Below are 9,699 nucleotides of genomic sequence, written 5' to 3' on the forward strand. Positions count from 1 at the left end.
GAACCTCATCATCAAACTTGATGTTCACAGACACCAACCGAGACAATATCAAGTTTAAGTTATTGATGTGCGCTGTGACTGAATCACCTTCCCTCATCCTAGTATTCACAAGCTCTCGAATAAGATAAACCTTGTTCGCTGCAGAAGGCTTCTCATACATATTAGATAATGTTGCCATCATTCCTCTAGCTCAGGTCTCCTTCTGGATGTTGAATGCAACAATCTCCGATAGAGAAAGCGTTATCACTGCCCTGGCTTTCTTATCCAACCTATCCCAATCTGCTTCTGGCATTTTTTCTGGCCTTTCATCCTCGAGCACTACATCTAAGTCTTTCTGAAAAAGTAATGCTTCAATCTGCATCTTCCACCAACCAAACTTCTTCACGTCAAACTTTTCGATTTGCACCTTCCCGTCTTCTGCCATGATAACACAAGCAAGACTAAAACGAAACTGAAATCGAAACAAATAGAAAACCAACACTAAAACAAATAGAAACAGAAAACACCTGATTCAAGTTTCTTTGATCTTCAAACAGACGGTTTAGCACTTGTATCTCAGTACTTATCTCTTTGGTCAAAGTTGAGGGGCCTTTTTGCAAATAAGAGAAAGCTGATTTTCTCTTAAAGAAACAAAGAAAAAAAAAGAACGCCCAGTTCTTTCTTCTTCCTACGACATGCTCCCACAAACTTCACAAAATCAGGTGACCAAGGTGCAAAATCAAAGCCCCAATCTTTGATTTTTGGAACCCTAGATGCGATATTCAGCAAGGATGGTCTTCAATTTCGTAACCCTAGGCGGCGGCTACTGGGTTATCGAACCCTAGTCGCAATCTGCTGAAGATATCTTCAAATCGGAGCCCTAATCAGAGTTAGGAACTGATGGCGGTGGCGGCTGTGCTAGCGGCGGTTGGTTCAGAAACCCTAGACGCTATGTCTGCGATTGTGACTGAAACCCGAGACCACGGCTTGTTCTTCAACAGGTAAGTGTTCTTCTTCACCTCTTTACCTAGTTTGTGTGAATCGATCAAGAGCCTGAGCTCTGATACCAGTTGTTAGGACCAAGAACACGGTTCACACAAACACAAGAACAATCTGCAGCAAGCACACACACTCACACACTCTAAATCACAAGAACAAGAACACAAGATTTATAGTGGTTCGGTCTAATCTGACCTACATCCACTCTCCACAACTAGTTCTTCTTTGTATTAGGTGCTCAAAAGTTTACAGACATGAATGAGAAGTATATATAGGGGTTACAATTAGGGTTGTTGACTTTAAACTACACTAACAGAGAATACTCCTGCTAGCTGCAGAAGGAGTATAAGGAGTGTAACAAAGAACACCCCTACTAGTCAAATCCTCCACAACCTAACAGAATAGCATGAGATTATTTTCTTAAATCATATTATTAACTTGTTTCAAATGAGATTATTGTTATATAAATACTTTTTTCCCTTGATGAAGTTAATTGAAATTCGTTTGCTTATGTTAATAGACTGTCTGTGGTTATCTTGTTATTAGTACTCATTATGATTATAGTAAATTTATCTATAGTTTCGAGTTAATATATATATATATTAATATTAATTAATGTATATCTTACAACTCAACTGATGTTGGTAATGATCTAATATTTTGAAGTTTTTATGCTTAATATTTACCCAGGTTGAACCGAAACTGAAGGAGAAAACTTTGAGTATTGAACTGCAGTTGGCAGAAGAGCGGGCTGCTCGGTTGAAGGCAGAAGAGGATGCTCAAGTCACTCAAAAGAAATCAGATGAGGAGATCCTTTATATAAAAGAACAGATAGAGATGGCGAGGAGGCGGAATGCTCAATGGAAGCTCGTTGCTGCGATAAAGAATGGCGTATGCGTTATCTTATTGATAAAGGACCGGATACTCAAATTTTGGAACCATATACGGACCGGTGGGAATGCGGAAGAAGAGGGAAAAAAGATGCATAAATCATCAAAAAATTAATGAATATTATTATTAGACCTTTTATATAATTGAAGTTGTATTCTAGAGTGTTGATTTTACTATATTTATCTTACTTAAATTTACAAGTTAGTTATGTGGATCGGACTAATATTTCAGTTATGGTCTTCTATTTTATTTTAGAGTCTAGTCAATATTCCTTTACTTTAACATAACTTAATTAGTGAGTTACTATAGAATAATAGCCTATAAATAAAGACTTATTTGAAATGTTATATAATAACCTTTTCCTTGTGTGAGTTGTATCTCTAAACATTTGCTACAACGTATCTAGCTTTTTATCAGTTCTGTTTCGTGTCACGTGGATGATGAGAAACCGTATACTTGGAAGTTGGAACCCTATACGAATCTATGGGAATGCAAAATAGAGGAAAAAAAAATACATAACTCAAAGAAGTACTAATCATAAGCCTTTTTTAATAATTTAAGTTTACGTATTGATTTTATTATTTATCTTAATTAAGTCTAGAAGTTGGTTATGTTGACCGAAATTAATATTTCGGTTATGGTCTTTTAGTTAATTTTAGTATCTAGTCAGTGTTTGGTTACTTTGACACACTTAGTGGATTGCTAGAATAGCCTATAAGGCTATTGGGTGTGGTCATGACCCTCATGATCACCATGACCCTCCACATCAGCGTCTGTCACCTATTTCTAATCAATCATCCAAAACCATTACCCTAAGGGTATGGTCATGACTCAAACCACTATTATCTTATTCTAATTTATTTTTGTGAAAAGGAAAGGAAATATTACATAAGGAAAGGAGGACCATGGTTCTCATGGTTTAATCCATGGGAATCATGGTGGATGAGACAAGGGGGTGGTATAGCAATCTTTTAATGGTCCTACGTGGCGATTGATGATCCAACCATGCCCCTCACACCCTATAGCCTAAATAAAGGCTTATTTGTAATATTTAGGGGAATTTTGATACTCTAATAAACTTTCGCTCACATGAGTTTTATCTTTAAACGTTTGCTAGAAATTATCTAGCATTTTATCGCTTCCGTCCCACATGAGTTAGCATTAAAGCTCGTTAGTATCCCGATAGCACGTTGCGTTGGAGTAAATCAACCTCGTAATTCTTATGGTGGAGATCGTGGGGTTGATGGTTTCTGGCGTGTGTTGGATGATCTTTATATATTAAGGCAGACAAACTCAACGTAATAGTTGAAGAACTATGTGCCATGATCGTAGGTGGTGTAAACATCCACAAAAATCATGAGGGTGGTTACCAAAGAGCCATAAGACATCCGATTGTGAGTAAAGGAGGTGTTGGGAGCGCTACTCGTAGCTGTCAACATGAAGAGATATGTTCATTTTGATGATAATAAATTAACTAAGCATTGGGGTTTGTGTGTAAGTTTTAAATTTCAAGGGTGGATTGTGCTTAGGGTGAGAGGGGCACTCCGCACTCCCCTCTTAGGGAGTCCCCTCTTTTACACACATCCAATCAGGTTATGTCACGTTAACTCTCCTCACACCCTCAATTTGATGGCGACACTCCTCTCTTGGGGGAATTGTTTTTTTATTCAAAAAAAAAAAAAAAAAAAAGAAAATAATTGATTGGTTGAAAATTAGGGTGGCCCACCATCTCCTCTCTCCTTCATGCGGTGAACACTCCACTTACACCCTCCCCGATTTGCCTCCCCTCTTGGATGGCGGCACCCTTCCCGCACGGTAAACAAACTCCCCGTATGGGGTCACCGAGAGTGCTGCCGACACCCTTATATCACAAATCTGGTGGTGTATAAAGGATGGGATTATGATTTTCGGTTCATTCTTGCCTCATTCCCCAACTGCAGAAAAGTGACAATTCCCAAAGATTGAACCATTGAATCATTCTCACATTTGGACTGAAGTTTCAAAACACATAGACGACCAAATCCAACAGTGGGTTTTTGATTTTTGAGGCACGAAAGTTGGAGTTTTACTGCCCAAACCATATCAATTCGAAAAGGTTCAAACTATTCACACACCCTATCTGCCTATTTGCACACCCTCTGCCTCGTATATGCCTCGTATAGAGCTATACGGGGCGTATAGGGTTACATCAAACTCAGTGCCGGACTCATGTCAGTTCTGGTTTGGCTGCTCCTTTACGCCACGTACAGGCCTATACGTGGCGTATAGGACCCCTCGTATAAGGTCTCACATATGACTCATGCCTCATATATGCCACGTATAGGCCAATATGGGGCGTATATAAGGTTCTTTTTACAAACATCGATGATATGATCCAAGACATATCTTGAGTTGGAGTAACTGTCCAACTTGAGTTTGATGATTGATCGCATCATGTTCACATTTTGCACAAGCTTACTCATTTTTTGTTTCTTCAAGCATGTTAATATAATTGTTAATGGTTGTATGTTTTCTCAAAATATTCTTTGTTAACTGAGATACATCTTTCCTTACCTTAAGGTTTCAATTGTCGTTTTAAATTCCTTTTCATTTTTCTTAAGAGTTGTGTTTGCCTCAGTGCACTTTGTCTGTCGCAACCCCCGACCCCTGCCCGGGAGCGGGCGGCCGCGAGCTACTCAGAGCGGGTGGTATCGGTGTTTATTAATTTGGCAGCGGGATACATCAGGACCGTAGTTAGGAAATATTTTTATCAGAGTAAAACACCAAACTTTTATAATGATAATTCATGGGAATAATACCCAAGTTCATTTGACAATGCATTGATAGGGAGAAACCCGAATTATTGAAAACAAATGTCTTGTTTATTTTCGGTAACTTTTATAGCCACTATCCCAAGCCTTCAATGCTCTTCATCTGTCTTCTATTGGGCTTTCATATTATGTTACCTGAAGCGCGTTTAAAAAATATTTTGTCAGCAAAAAATGCTGGTGAGTGCATCACAATTTAATCAAAATGATTTTTACACTTTAACAGAATTGAGGGCAACCTGCAATTACATTTGCTTGATCTAATCAATTACCCAAATGGTATTGTCAACCTGACTTGTGGGTCATATTACTCATTGGCTAACTCTTTGTCCAATGGTAACGTCTCACAAATTTTGTATACAAAACCCCAACATACCGGCAGTAATTGTAGACTTACAAATACTCAATTACTGTTAAGTATAATTTAAACAATTGAGGTTATTATAAAAACAATTTACAAAAAGCAGATGAAGTCACATTGCATGCAAGTTTAGATAACACTAAGGCTTCCTGAGAATCTCCTGATTATTATCTATTAAATCAAATAATGCACACGTGTTAGTAAGATAACCCAATTCAATTTAACCGTACAACTCGAGACAAAAATTTCCAATGACTGAGTCGGGCGGAGCCGACATGCATTACGGAAATTTAAATCAATCGGGTGTACACACGAGACAGAATTCCAATGACTGAGTCGGGCGGAGCCGACATGCATTAAGAAATTCTAAATCGATCGTGTAGGGTAATAACAAGGTTATAGTACTTACAATGAGGCAGAGCTTCGCTATATAGTGGTTATTATGCTTGAGCAGAATTTTTACTATCAGAGAATTCTGAGAGAGAAAAGAAAACTGAACAAATTGAAATGAGCCCCGACCCCCCCCCCTTATATAGGTTGTCCGAGGGGTCTGTCGTGCCCCGCGACAGCCAAAGGTAAAGCTTTTGCGGCCCGCGGGAGCCTCTAGGGCGACCATAACTTTGAATAGTCAGCATGTAGCCTTGCTGAGTCAGATGCCACATGGCACGCTGTCACACCCCGAAAATATCAGAGCTGGCATGACTGGACTGGTATCTTCATTGCACAGCGGAAGCAAATAAGCTAAGACTTCTAGAAAATGAACGCCCACTAAGTACTTGACTCTCCAATGGATATCCTATACCAACCGTTCCATAGTTTGAAAAATGCAACCTGAGAAAGAAACATGCGAAAAAGTCAACATGAAGTTGAGCGAGTTCATAGTTTGTTTTGAAAAGATTTAAAATAAATCTTTTTGATAACCGGTTTTAAAGTTGTCGTGTAAATACAGAAAAATCATTTTTCTTGGCCTGATATATATGCACTGTGAGCTCCAAATAAACTTGTAAACAGTTGAAATCATTGTATGTATGTATGTATGTACGTAAATCCCGGTATGAAAGCAACAAGGAAAAACGGATCCATTAATGGTTTGCAAGGCCATTAATATGTGTGACGTGATGCAGGAAAGCTCAAACCTAGCAGACTTTGCACCGGGCTTCCGGCTGTAAGACATAGTTAAACCATGGGCCAAACCCTGGTCCAACATGGGCGGGGCTCGCTACACCCAAATAGATCTATCACTCCTGTCCCTCGGTCCTACAACGAGGATTGATGGCCTTAAGTGTTATACCCACCACTCACATGATCTAGGTGTACCCTTCCTTAGCTAACCATACCAAATAATAACGTTTGTAAACAATAAAAAGGTGGGGTTATGAACTCACCTGAATTGCCTTGTGCAAAGCTAGTTAATTACGACTTCGTGATGTTGTTTCCAAGATGTGACTTGCTAGCGTGAATTCTACAATATTCTTAACACGGAATATCTTATAAGTTTCTAAACAAATGCGGTAACTAAACTACGTGTCACCGAGCTCTACCGAATCGTTAACCGAACGATTCAACGGTAGGTTGTTTACTTAAATGAAATGAAGAAGTTGTACTTGTTAGCTCGTTTAACGTCGTTAAGGACTAACAATTAATAAGTCTTTGAAAGACTTGGTTTTTGAGAAATTTCAAATATATAAATATTTATACAAAAATATAAATATCTCAATAGAATAGTGTTAGTCGTTCCGAGAAGTCGTAGTGTATGTAACAAATATTTGTATGAAAATATCTTGTAACAAACTCGTACGCGATATATATGATTTATAGTGTGCCGTTCAGGCGTTTTGAAATAAATATAAAAATTATATTTATTTTATAAAAGGATCGTCGAGTTGTTTGAAATTTGAAATAAATAGATAAACTATATCTATTTTGTTGGTGCATACATCTGTCGACTTCGTCTTGTATCGAGTCTTGCATTGCTCGTGGCACGAAGATCGAGGAATCAAGTCAAAGTCTAATTTCGCATGAAAGGAGTCAAGTTAATTCCGCACGGAATTAACAAGTAATTCCGCACGAAGACTTAATTCCGTTTGATCATGTAATTTCGCATGTAATGATTTCGTGTGAAGCATGTTCCACACGAAATTACAGTGTCTATATATAGGATTGATTTCGTGTCATTCCACACGAAATTACTTAGAAGTTTTCCGACGGCGAAGCTCTGTCGAAGTGTCGTCTTGTTGTAATTGTATTCCAGATCAATACAAACGACAATTTAAGTGAAGATCTAGCTGAATTCATGCATTATGTTTGTTTCCGCCTTTCATAGTGTATAGAACGCCTCTGATCGACTCAATTCGGGTCCGACAACGATCCTACAAGTGGTATCAGAGCTCAGGAGGAGGAGTTCTGGAGTTTTCAACTTGATTTCATCTATTTTTCTTACTTCTACACCTTCTTTTCTGATTTGAACAACATTTCACTGTTAAAATGATCTGAATTTCACATATATCATGCAAAACAGTGTTTTAACAAATCCTTGAGAATGTTGGACCATAACTCAATCAATATCAGATAAAAATTGTAATTCCGTATGAAAATCTGTTCGAACCAAATGACATCAGCATGATTTCGCTTGAAAAGGTTCTTTAATTCCGCACGGAATTACGGTATTTAGCTAATTTCATTTAAAAGAACAGCTAATTCCGCACGAAATTAGTATTTCCGCATGAAGTCGTTCAAACGAAATTCTTATTTCGTTTCAAAAGAGTAATTTCGTTTGAAATCTGGGTAATTTCGCACGGAATTACCTAATTCCGTTTGAAAAACACTAATTTCGTTTGGAAGTTTGTTTGCAGGGTAATTTCGTTTGAAGGACTTGATTTTGTTTGAAAATGTCTGACGAAGAGTTCTACAACGCGTTTGCTTCATCCCCGACTGCTCCAGCTGCCATTGCTCAAAGCATGAACATGGAGAACGAAACCGGAACTTTGCAAAAAACCCCGAAGCTTATGGGTATCGAGGAGTATTATGGATGGAAAGATCGATTTGAAAATTGAGTACAAGCAAATCATTTGAGGTCTTGGGAATGCATTGAAAAGAAGTATGTTAGACTACGTACAGATTTGGGTGTTACAAAAGCAATCTCTGAATTGAATGACAAAGAAAGAGACATGTATAAAGCAGAAAAAATGAAGATCAGTCTTCTATAGCAAGCTGTAAAGGAAGACATTTTATCTTGCTTCAACATGATAACACTGCACGTTCAATCTGGGATGCTTTGAAGGTTAAATTTGAGGGTAGTGAGAAAATGATTAAGAGCAAGAAAGCATTGCTTAAGAAAGAATTCGATTTGTTTTCAAGCTTGGCAGGAGAAACATCAAAGAAGCTGATTGAAAGATATTGCCACTTAGTGCGATCTATGTCTCTGTTGGGAATAGAGAAAAGTCAAGATGAGTGGGTTGACAAATTAGCTGATGCTTTACCTCAGAAAGAGTGGGGTACATTCTTGATGATCTTGAAGAATACTGGGGAATACAATGGATTGACTATCTCTCAGTTCATTGAAAAGATTGAGAGTCAAGATCTTGAACAGCAAAAGATTGCAAGGGTGAACAATCTGAGTAATCAACAAGATGTGAAGATGTATTACAAAGGCAGTGTTCAAGAGGTTGAAATGAGTCCTAAAATCCAAACTGCTTTTAGTGCTGGAAACTCATCTGATCAAAGTTCAAATAGCAGCAGTGAAGTCTCTTCATATCCAAGTGTGAATCCAAAGAGTTCAACATCAAGTTTTCATTCTCAAAGTTCAAAAACTGGAAATGGTTGTGTGATACAGTGGAACATTGCATTGAATCTCCCAAATGGTCAGAGTTTGTCTGAAGAAGTTGCAAGAGATCACATGACATTACTTGCTACAATTTTGGAGACTTATGAAGGATTGGTTGCTGGAAGGATCGAAAATCCTATGTTGACAAAAGAGGATTACGATCAGATAGATGCTGAAGAGATGGAGCTCATGGACATCAAATGGTGCTTGGCTAGTGTCTTGAGAAGAACTGAAAAATTTAAAATGATTACATGAAGAAATGATTTTCTGGATGCACATGTTTCTACTTTGGGTTTTGATAAATCTAAAGTAACTTGTTTTCGATGCAGGGAAAAAGGTCATTTCAAAAGAGAATGCAAAAATCAAGAAGCTAGTGGAGCAAAGAACCTGTTTGGTCAAGATGATTACTATCGGAAAGCCATATATCAACAAGTTTCTCATCAACCACAACAACAACAAAAAGAGCCACAAACAGCTCATGCTAGAATGATCGAAGATGCAAACAAGAAAGCTTATTATGGTATCGTTGATCAAGATGATGAAAAGGTGGCAGAAGGTTTCAGCTGGGACAAAAATATTTCATCTGATTCAAAAGTTGTTGCTTTAGCTGCAAAGGTCACTCAAGAACCTGATATTTTTTCAAGATGGATGAAAGTGTTTGATGATAATGAGAAGATTCAAGATGAAGAGTCTGTTTCATCCAATGAAATTTCAGAAAGAACAACAGTTTTTGATCAAACACCATCTGATTCTGGTTCTTCAGATGATAGTTCAGAAAAAACAATAGAATTTGATCAATCACAAACTGTTGACAGTAGTGATGATGAGGAAGAAGAACA

The sequence above is a fragment of the Helianthus annuus genome, chromosome 2 (assembly GCF_002127325.2).
Source record: "Helianthus annuus cultivar XRQ/B chromosome 2, HanXRQr2.0-SUNRISE, whole genome shotgun sequence".
Classification (NCBI taxonomy): domain Eukaryota; kingdom Viridiplantae; phylum Streptophyta; class Magnoliopsida; order Asterales; family Asteraceae; genus Helianthus; species Helianthus annuus.